At 42.6% G+C, this 10698-nt stretch overlaps 1 non-coding gene across 1 annotated transcript; it reads left to right on the top strand.

Moving 5' to 3' along the window:
• Positions 1-10591: 10591 nt before the first annotated feature.
• Positions 10592-10698, top strand: LOC141681366 (small nucleolar RNA R71). Its single transcript, XR_012558805.1, has one exon. It is a non-coding gene; the product is annotated as a small nucleolar RNA R71 (small nucleolar RNA).

Raw genomic sequence — 10698 nt, 5'->3', positions numbered from 1 at the left:
CTATACACCCCTTCTCTGCAATCATGGGCAACAACTCACCATCCCTCCCCGATGGTAAAAACCCCCTCTCCTTCAGAATCGGCTTCCCCAATAGCCTAGTGTACTCCTCCTCCGCGGCTCTGTCAGTTAACCGAGGCCTTGCAGCAGTACCCCTCGATGAATCAGCAGTAGGAACTGTGCTGCTGCTGTCAATAGTGCGTGCTCTCTTGGGTGCCATTGATTCGTGAATAAAAGTGTGTAAGAACTGATTTTTGATGTTTGTGAGAGGGTTTAAGTGTAGGAAGTTTTGTGGGAGATATGTAGGATAGGTGTATGTATATATAGGGTGTGGATTAGATTAGGGTTTGGGAATTAAGGGGTAAAATGATGGGGTAGTGGGAACAAATCGTGGGTTTATGGGCTAAAACTGTTTTTGTGTTTTTTTTTTCTGAAATGTAAAAAACATTCTGGTACTCGACCCCTGAGCGGTTGCTCAGCAAAACTGAGCGGGCGCTCAGCAAAACTGAGCGGGCGCTCAGCTTCCTGCGCGGTCGCTCAGCAAAGCTGAGCGGGCGCTCAGCTTGCTGCGCGGTCGCTCAGCAAAGCTGAGCGGGCGCTCAGGGGGTCACTGGAATTTTTTTTTTCAGCCCCTGTTTTCTAATTTTTTTGTGTTTTTGGATAGGTTATTAACTTCTAAGGGTTCCTGTAACAACAATTCATGGGTTGCCTCCCACGCAGCGCTTCTTTTTCGTCATTAGCTTGACGTTTCGTACCCTTCTCAAGTAGTCAACAAAATGGCACTAACCACTTCTCGGTTTGCCATGTCCCCATAGTAGTGCTTCAACCGCTGACCGTTAACCTTGAATGCTTGGTCCGGATCATTCTCAAAAATTTCCACCGCTCCATGTGGAAACACAGTTTTGACAATAAAAGGTCCAGACCACCTTGATTTCAACCTCCCAGGAAAAAGTCGGAGCCGAGAGTTGAATAAAAGAACTTGTTTCCCTGGCACAAATAACCTAGGATGTAGCTTCCTATCGTGCCACCTCTTCACCTTTTCCTTATACATTTTGTTATTCTCGTACGCTTGAAGTCAAAATTCATCAAGTTCATTAAGCTGAAGCATTCTTTTCTTACCAGCTGCATCTGAATCCAGGTTCAACTTCTTCAATACTCAGTAGGCCTTATGCTCAAGCTCCGCAGGTAGATGACATCCCTTACCGTACACCAACTGAAACGGTGACATCCCAAGTGGAGTTTTGTATGCTGTTTTGTAAGCCCAAACAGCTTCATCGAGCTTTAAAGACCAATCCTTCCTTGACGGACAAACAACCTTCTCTAGAATGCGCTTTATCTCTCTGTTAGACACTTCCGCTTGACCATTTGTTTGCGGATGATAGGCAGTAGCTACTCGATGATTCACATTATAACGCTGTATCATAGAAGTGAACTTACGGTTGCAAAAATGCGATCCTTCATCACTTATGATTACCCGAGGTGTTCCAAACCTTGTGAAAATTTGCTTGTGAAGAAAATTTAGCACTGCCTTTGCATCATTTGTCGGTAAAGCTTTAACTTCGACCTATTTTGAGACATAATTGTTAGGGCGAAATCACGCACTAATATTCACGCAAGTATACGCGTTCGCAAATAATATAGAATACTTTCTAGTTCGTTCCCTCAGAGACTCAGACTAAGTTTTGTCTAATTAAACTCACTCACCAATGTATGATTACTTCTCAATGTTAAGATAATAACACTTAAAATTGTTGATTAAATATTAACTATAATTAACTACTTAATTAACCACTTAACTAAAACTTCAATTTATCAATAATAAAACACTCATGAGATCACAACTTCATTATTACTTCCTTCTATAGCCATTGTTATTATCTTTAGCATGCGACAGTGATGACATTAATCGAATAACACGAAACTGATAAAAGCCAACTTTCATTGTACTAATACCATTCTACCAAGCATCCACAATTAAGATAGAAGTTGAATAGTCATCAATTATGTTGAGTTCCTATATGTCTACAGAAATTGACAACACAACGATTTAAGCACAAGTTATTCCTTTTGATTACATAGGGCAAATAAAACTGTTAGAGTTACCCACTAATCATGCACAACGTACACGAACCTATGCTAGCATGGCAAGTTCTAAATCTCAAGATCCACCGTCACTTCACAAGAGATTAACACCCTATCTTATATGTTCGCGACGCACATAAGACGAATACACACAACCAATACTAGATATCATGCAATCATCACACACTAAAGTATTAAACAATTAACTAAAGAATTCCATAATAAATCCGTTGCAACCCCATGATCACGATTAGCCCATAATAGAACTTATCGCCATCATGGGTTCATATGAAATCATGATAAACAACACAAGAAAATAATAACTAAACTAATTATATTAAAACAGAGTACGTCACAAGAGTAAATAAGCCAAAGCAAGAAAACTAGCATCCAACGTTACAACGAAACAAGAATCACAAGAATATATGCTTCCTATTCGCTGCAGTGTGCTAAATCGGTCTTCTTCCTTATCTCCTTCGCTTCTTGCGCCAACACAATTTGAAACATAATCTCCTTCTTCTTCTCTATGAAAACGTCTCAAATCTACTTATATAATAGTCCCATAAAACTCAGATTACATAGAAGTTGGAAGCCAAACAGAAGTAGAAGTCTAAAATAATTCAGCTTTTTCCCCGACCCTGCGCGGCCGCTCAGCATTTCTGCACGGGCGCGCAAGGCTGCTGCGCGGCCGCTCAGCATTGCTGCGCGGGCGCGCAGGACCCTACTGGAAAAATTCCAGGTTTGCTCCGTTTCTTTGCCGTAATCTGCCCGTTCTTTTCCTCTCTCAATGGTGAACACATGCCAAGGCTTATTCTTGATGATTCCTCCTCCGAAATGCAACTAATACCCTGAAATGCATAAACACTAGAAAAACGCATCAAATACACAAAATACTTGATTTCAAGACACCAATTTAAGCCATTTTAAGACGTTCTAAGTGGTATAAAATACCACTTATCAAACCCCCAAACTTAAATCGATGCTTGTCCTCAAGCGTCACAGACTCAAAACAAAGAAAAATATGTATGAATGCAATCTATATGAAAATGCAACGATCCCCCTCACTACAATTAACCAACCAAATTGTCACGTCTCAACGAATGCAGTTAGACACTAAAGATTAATTAACTCATGCAAACAGACATACAGCCAGAAACGTGGTGTGTGCAAATGCTTAACAGATATGCTTCGGAACTAGACCAATTACTATGACTAGACTATCCTCAAGGCAATCCTACGATTATACAAAGAATAAAAATTCTAGGCACAAAGTGATATACAACACTACAAGAACTCTGGAGCTTACTACGGAATCGTGCTTTTTATTTACAACTCAAATGCTTATTTGACCGTGCAATGAGTGAGGTCCACAAAAGACTTATACAATGGTATCCATGTAACGAGCGTTAGGTTAGCGGATCCCAGACTCTAAAAGCCTTAGGTCACTAGGCACAAAGTCCCCTAAGAACTTAATAACTCGAATACCAAAGAGCCCACTCTTGATCAATTATGCAAAATATTTTTTTTTTCTTCTAAGCAAGTGCGTTTCGCTCCATCTTGCTCAACCCTAGACTACTCGCATAACATGCGAGCCAGCTACTAGCCATTTGACGCCTAGCCACAACTAGCAACAAATTCCATTTTTACTCCATTTTTTTTTCTTTTTCATGCCTTTACCACTAAGAACCTATTATCAAATTCTAAGCATAATAAATAGATTATCCTCGAAAATAATTAGATCATAACAACAATCTAACCCTTAAGCATTCTCTAAGACTTAGTGAAAATACAAGTGCTTCTAGCATGCATATCAACCTACACAACTTAATAACACTTTAATGCTATCACTACACTCGCATCAATATCATAATTCAGTCGATAAATCATTGCAAAAGGGATCATGGTATATGCATGAGCTATATGATATGACAAACAACTAAAGCTATAAAATAAATAAAAAAAACTATATGGCAAAAATTATGCAACTATATGAACTAACTATCATGAATATGCAGCTATATGACACACACAAAATATTCCTTAACTACCACCCCCAAACTTAAAATCTTCACTGTCCCTAGTGAAGGTAGTAGAAAGGAACACAGGGTATACCTACTCGGAGTCATCATCATCATCACCCTCAGTGGGTGGAGTATCAGGTGGCGGGTATGCAGAGTCCTCACCAAAAACTGACCACTGGATATCAGCTCCAAGGCCTCGAAAAGTAGTCCCTAACGCAAGGGTGAGCTCCTGAGCAAACCTGCTCTGCGTCTCATACATGGCATCCATCCGCCGTGAAAGCCTCCTATACTGGGCATCACCCATCCCAGCACCCTCCTGAGCTCTCGAAGAACCAGCCTCACCATGCCCTGGCCTAGCCATAGTAGCACCTCGTGCTGGACGTCCTCCTGGAAGACGATAACCCAGCCCATGCTCCTCAGGCTCACCACCGGTCCACTCCTGCATCCCATTCAGAGTGCCAGAATCTATCGGAGCTGCTGGCAACTGCAACTGCTCATGAGCCGGCCAGTTCACTCCTACTGCTCGGCATAGCTTCGTAACCGTGGATGCATAAGGGATGTTCATATGCTTTGCACCAAAAACTTCAGAATTCCTTGGTAGATAAACTCACCAAGGTCCATATAGTATTCCTCATTCAGAATTCCCCATAACAACTGTGCTCTCTCAACTGTGACCTCGTGTGCATGTGAAGAAGGCAAAATATTAGCACATATAAATGCATTCCATGCACAGGCATACCTGTTCATGGCGATCACCGGAAAGTGACGATACTCATTATTGGCTGGACTGCGGTTCCAAACTGTGCCCGGTCGACAGAGAGTCGCACAAATCAAATCCAAGTCAAAATCCTCAGCAGTCTTTTCATTCCAGTTCTCCTCCTCGGGCTTCCTCTCTCGCTGTCCAATCACTCGGCGAATCGCCGCAGGATGATAATCAACCGTCAGCCCACGAACTACAGAAAACCAATTCTTTTCAGCCTTCGCGTTCGCGTAGAACTCGCGAACAACACTCATCGGTACTGCTTCGGGTGACTCACAAAAAGCTATCCACCCCTTCTCTACAATCATGGGCAACAACTCACCATCCCTCCCTGATGGTAAAAACCCCCTCTCCTTCAGAATCGGCTTCCCCAACAGCCTAGTGTACTCCTCCTCCGCAGCTCTGTCAGTTAACCGAGGCCTTGCAGCAGTACCCCTTGATGAATCAGCAGTAGGAACTGTGCTGCTGATGTCAATAGTGCGTGCTCTCTTGGGTGCCATTGATTTGTGAATAAAAGTGTGTAAGAACTGATTTTTGATGTTTATGAGAGGGTTTAAGTGTAGGAAGTTTGTGGGAGATATGTGGGATAGATGTATGTATATATAGGGTGTAGAGTAGGTTGAATTAGATTAGGAGTGGGGTTGAGGGATAAAATCATGGGGTAATGGGAAAAGAATTCGTGGGTTTATGGGCTGTGATGGGTTTTTGTGTTTTTGTTTTTTTTTTTCTGAACTGTAAAAAATTTTCTGGAACTCGACCCCTGCGCGGCCGCTCAGCATTTCTGCGCGGGCGCGCAGCAAGCTGCGCGGCCGCTCAGCATAGTTGCGCGGGCGCGCAGAGGGTCTCTGGAAAAAAAAAATTTCAGCCCCTTTTTTCTGATTTTTTTGTGTTTTTGGATAGGTTATTAACTTCTAAGGGTTCCTGTAACAACAATTCATGGGTTACCTCCCACGCAGCGCTTCTTTTTCGTCATTAGCTTGACGTTCCGTACCTTTCTCAAGTAGTCAACAAAATGGCACTAACCACCTCTCGGTTTGCTATGTCCCCATAGTAGTGCTTCAACCGCTGACCGTTAACCTTGAATGCTTGGTCCGACTCATTCTCAAAAATTTCCACCACTCCATGTGGAAACACAGTTTTGACAATAAAAGGTCCAGACCACCTTGATTTCAACTTCCCAGGAAAAAGTCGGAGCCGAGAGTTGAATAACAGAACTTGTTGCCCTGGCAAAAATAACTTAGGATGTAGCTTCCTATCGTGCCACCTCTTCACCTTTTCCTTATACATTTTGTTATTCTCGTACGCTTGCAGTTGAAATTCATCAAGTTCATTAAGCTGAAGCATTCTTTTCTTACCAGCTGCATCTAAATCCAGGTTCAATTTCTTCAATGCCCAGTAGGCCTTATGCTCAAGCTCCGCCGGTAGATGACATCCCTTACCGTACACCAACTGAAACGGTGACATCCCAAGTGGAGTTTTGTATGATGTTCTGTAAGCCCAAACAGCTTCATCGAGCTTTAAAGACCAATCCTTCCTTGACGGACAAACAACCTTCTCTAGAATGCGCTTTATCTCTCTGTTAGACACTTCCGCTTGACCATTTGTTTGCGGATGATAGGCAGTAGCTACTCGATGATTCACATTATAACGCTGCATCATAGAAGTGAACTTACGGTTGCAAAAATGCGATCCTTCATCACTTATGATTACCCGAGGCGTTCCAAACCTTGTGAAAATTTGCTTATGAAGAAAATTTAGCACGGCCTTTGCATCATTTGTCGGTAAAGCTTTAACTTCGAACCATTTTGAGACATAATCGACTGCCAACAAGATGTATTGATTATTGCAAGACGAGATAAAAGGCCCCATGAAATCGATTCCCCATACATCAAAGACCTCGACTTCAAGCATCACATTTAATGGCATCTCATCCTTCCTTGACAAATTTCCCACTCTTTGGCAACGATCACACCTTAAAACAAACTGATGAGCATCCTTGAACAAAGTAGGCCAGAAAAAACCTGCTTGCAGAATACGAGCTGTCGTCTTCTCACCTCCATAGTGTCCACCATAAACCGTGGAATGGCAGTCTCGTAATATCCCCTCCGTCTCACAGAACGGGATACATCTCCTGATGATCTGATCAGCTCCCTGTCTAAACAAATATGGTTCATCCCACATATACCACTTCACCTCATGCAGAAACTTCTTCTTCTGAGTGGATGTTAAATTAAGCGGCATTATATTGCTGACAAGATAGTTTACAATATCTGCAAACCATGGTTCTTCCTCCTGAATTGCAAACAACTGCTCATCCGGAAAAGATTCATTGATTAACGTCCTATCTTGTGAAGTAGAATCGGGATTCTCCAACCTAGAGAGATGGTCAGGTACTTGATTCTCAGTACCTTTTCTATCTTTGATCTCTAACTCAAATTCCTGAAGTAAAAGCACCCAACGAATGAGTCTCGGCTTCGAATCCTTCTTAGAAACCAGATAGCGAATAGGTGCATGATCAGTGAATACTGTTACTTTCGTACCAAGCAGATAAGATCGAAATTTCTCAAAGCCAAAGACTATAGCCAAAAGCTCCTTCTCAGTAGTGGTGTAGTTCAATTGGGCCCCATTTAAAGTCTTACTCGTATAGTAGACCACATGGAAGAGATTTTTCTTGCGCTGTCCCAGAACTGCACCTACCGCATAGTCACTCGCATCACACATCATCTCAAACGGTTCTGTCCAATCTGGTGCTGTAATAACTGGTGCCGTGATCAAACTCCCTTTGAGAGTCTCGAATGCTGCCAAACATTCATCATCAAATTTGAAAGGCACATCTTTCTCAAGTAAATTGCACAACGGCTTAGATATCTTTGAAAAGTCCTTGATGAATCGCCGATAAAAACCCGCATGACCAAGAAAACTACGGATTCCTTTGACCGAATTAGGTGGGGGAAGATTTTCAATGACTCCCACCTTGGCCTTGTCCACCTCCAGACCTTTGCTAGAGACCTTATGCCCAAGGATAATGCCTTCACGCACCATAAAATGACATTTCTCCCAATTAAGCACCAAATTAGTTTCCACGCATCTTTTGAGTACGGCGCGCAGATTATTCAAACATTCATCATATGAGTGTCCAAAGACGGAGAAGTCATCCACGAACACTTCGACGTTATTTCCAATCATGTCAGAGAATATAGCCATCATACATCTCTGAAAGGTGGCCGGGGCGCCACATAACCCAAACGAAACTCTTCGAAAAGCAAATGTGCCAAATGGATAAGTGAAAGTAGTCTTTTCCTGATCCTCTGGCGCAATACAAATCTGATTATACCCGGAATAACCATCCAGCAGACAAAAATACTCATGTCCCGCCAATCTGTCAAGCATTTGATCAATGAATGGGAGAGGGAAGTGATCCTTCCTTGTGGCTTTGTTCAATTTTCTATAATCCATGCATACTCTCCATCCTGTAACTGTTCGAGTAGGGATGAGCTCATTCTTTTCATTTGCGACCACAGTGATACCTCCTTTCTTAGGTACACATTGCACGTGGCTCACCCACGAGCTGTCAGAAATAGGATAAATGATGCCTGCATCTAGCCATTTCAGAATTTCTTTCTTCACCACCTCCTTCATGATCGGGTTCAGTCTTCGCTGCTGTTCCACAGTTGGCTTACTACCTTCCTCTAACAGAATTTTATGCATACAATATGAAGGACTTATCCCCTTGATGTCTGCTATGGTCCATCCTATAGCCGATTTGAATTCTCTCAAAATCCTTAAGAGCTTGTCTTCCTCACTACCTGAAAGGTCAGCTGAAATAATAACAGGTAACGTAGATGAATCACCTAAAAAAGCATACCTCAAGTGTTCAGGTAATGGTTTGAGCTCCAATGTAGGTGCTTCCTCTATTGATGGTTTGAGCTTCCCTTCAGCATTCTTAAGGTCAGAAGTACCAAGAGATTCAAATGGTATGTCGAGCTTTCGCTTCCATGGAGAAGCGTTCAGATATTGTAATTGCTCGTTGCTATCTTCATCATCGCTGTCAAAATCCCCCACTAAGGCCTTTTCCAATGCATCAGACATTAGCATGTGATCGAGTTCCGAAGTAACCGCAACATCAATCACATCTACTTTTAAGCACTCCTCATCTTCTGTAGGGAATTTCATTGCCTTGAATACGTTGAAGGTCACATCCTGATCTTGGACCCGCATAGTAAGTTCCCCTTTTTGCACATCTATCAAGGTACGACCAGTAGCCAAGAAAGGCCTCCCCAAGATTATGGGAATCTTCTTATCTTCCTCAAAATCCAGAATAACAAAATCTGCAGGAAAGAAGAGCTTATCCACCTTGACGAGCACATCCTCAACTATGCCCCTTGGGTAAGTAATGGAACGGTCTGCCAATTGTAGCGACATGCATGTGGGTTTTGGATCAGGCAGATCGAGCTTTTTAAAGATCGACAACGGCATCAGATTAATGTTTGCTCCCAAATCACAAAGGCACTTGTCAAAAGTTAGATTGCCAATGGTGCAAGGAATGGTGAAGCTTCCTGGATCTTTCAGTTTTGGTGGTAACTTTTGTTGCAGAACCGCGCTGCATTCTTCCGTGAGAGCAACGGTTTCAAGGTCATCCAGTTTCACCTTCCTTGAAAGAATAGTCTTCATAAACTTCGCATAACTAGGCATTTGTTCCAGCACCTCAGCGAAAGGTATATTGATGTGAAGTTTCTTGAACACCTCCAGAAACTTCCCGAACTATCTATCCAGCTTTTGTTGCTGCAATCTCTTAGGAAAAGGTGGTGGAGGATAGAGTTGTTTCTCCCCTGTATTAGCCTCAGGCAGAGTGTGTTCAACAGTAATCTTCTTTGGTTCCGCCACTTTCTCCTTTTGCTTAGATTCTTCATCTCTAACTTCAGCTTCGACTTCTTTTGCCTTTTCAGCATCAGCTACTTTTCCAGACCTTAAGGTAATAGCCTTGACTTGCTCTTTAGCTTCCTTCCTGCCTGGTACTTCCGTGTCACTGGGAAGAGTGCCAGGTTGACGATTGAGCACTGCATTGGCTAATTGACCGATTTGATTTTCCAAGGTCTTGATAGAAACCGCCTGACTCTTCCATAACAGCTTAAGTTCCTCAAAATCAGCACTAGTAGGTGCAGCTGCACTTCCCTGTTGAGGATATGATTGTCTTGTAGCATACTGCTATGTTTGCTGGAATCCAGGTGGGTTAAACTGTTTACTCACTCCTTGCTGATATGGTGGCTGAATAGCATTCTGATTATTTCCCCAGCTGAAATTTGGATGATTTCTGTTGTTAGGATGATAGGTCGCTGGCACAGGCTGCTGTTGTCGCTGATAATTATTCACATACTGAACATATTCGTTGACAAGAGAACACTGATCCGTAGCATGAGAACCTGCATAAAGCTCACAAACAATAGCTATTTGATTAACTCCATACGTAGCCAAAGAATCAACCTTCATTGATAGCGCTTGGAGCTGGGCTGCAATAGCGGTGGCTGCATCAACTTCCAGAATACCTGCTACCTTGCCTGACATCATCCTCTGAGTTGGGTTTTGATGCTCATTTGCAGCCATCGTCTCGATAAAATTATATGCCTCAGTATAGCTTTTAGCCCATAAGGCGCCTCCAGCTACTGCATCGAGCATGGGCCGAGATTGGGCCCCCAAACCATTATAAAAACCAGTGATTACCATCCAATCCGGCATTCCATGATGTGGACATTTTCTCAACATTTCCTTGTAGCGTTCCCAAGCCTCGCACATAGATTCTGTAGGTTGTTGCGCAAACTGAGTAAGAGCACTCCTCATAGT

This window comes from Apium graveolens, chromosome 8 (genome assembly GCF_009905375.1).
Source record: "Apium graveolens cultivar Ventura chromosome 8, ASM990537v1, whole genome shotgun sequence".
In the NCBI taxonomy this organism is placed as follows: Eukaryota; Viridiplantae; Streptophyta; class Magnoliopsida; order Apiales; family Apiaceae; genus Apium; species Apium graveolens.
Note: the sequence above shows the minus strand (reverse complement) of the source record. Positions and strands in the feature narration are given on the sequence as shown.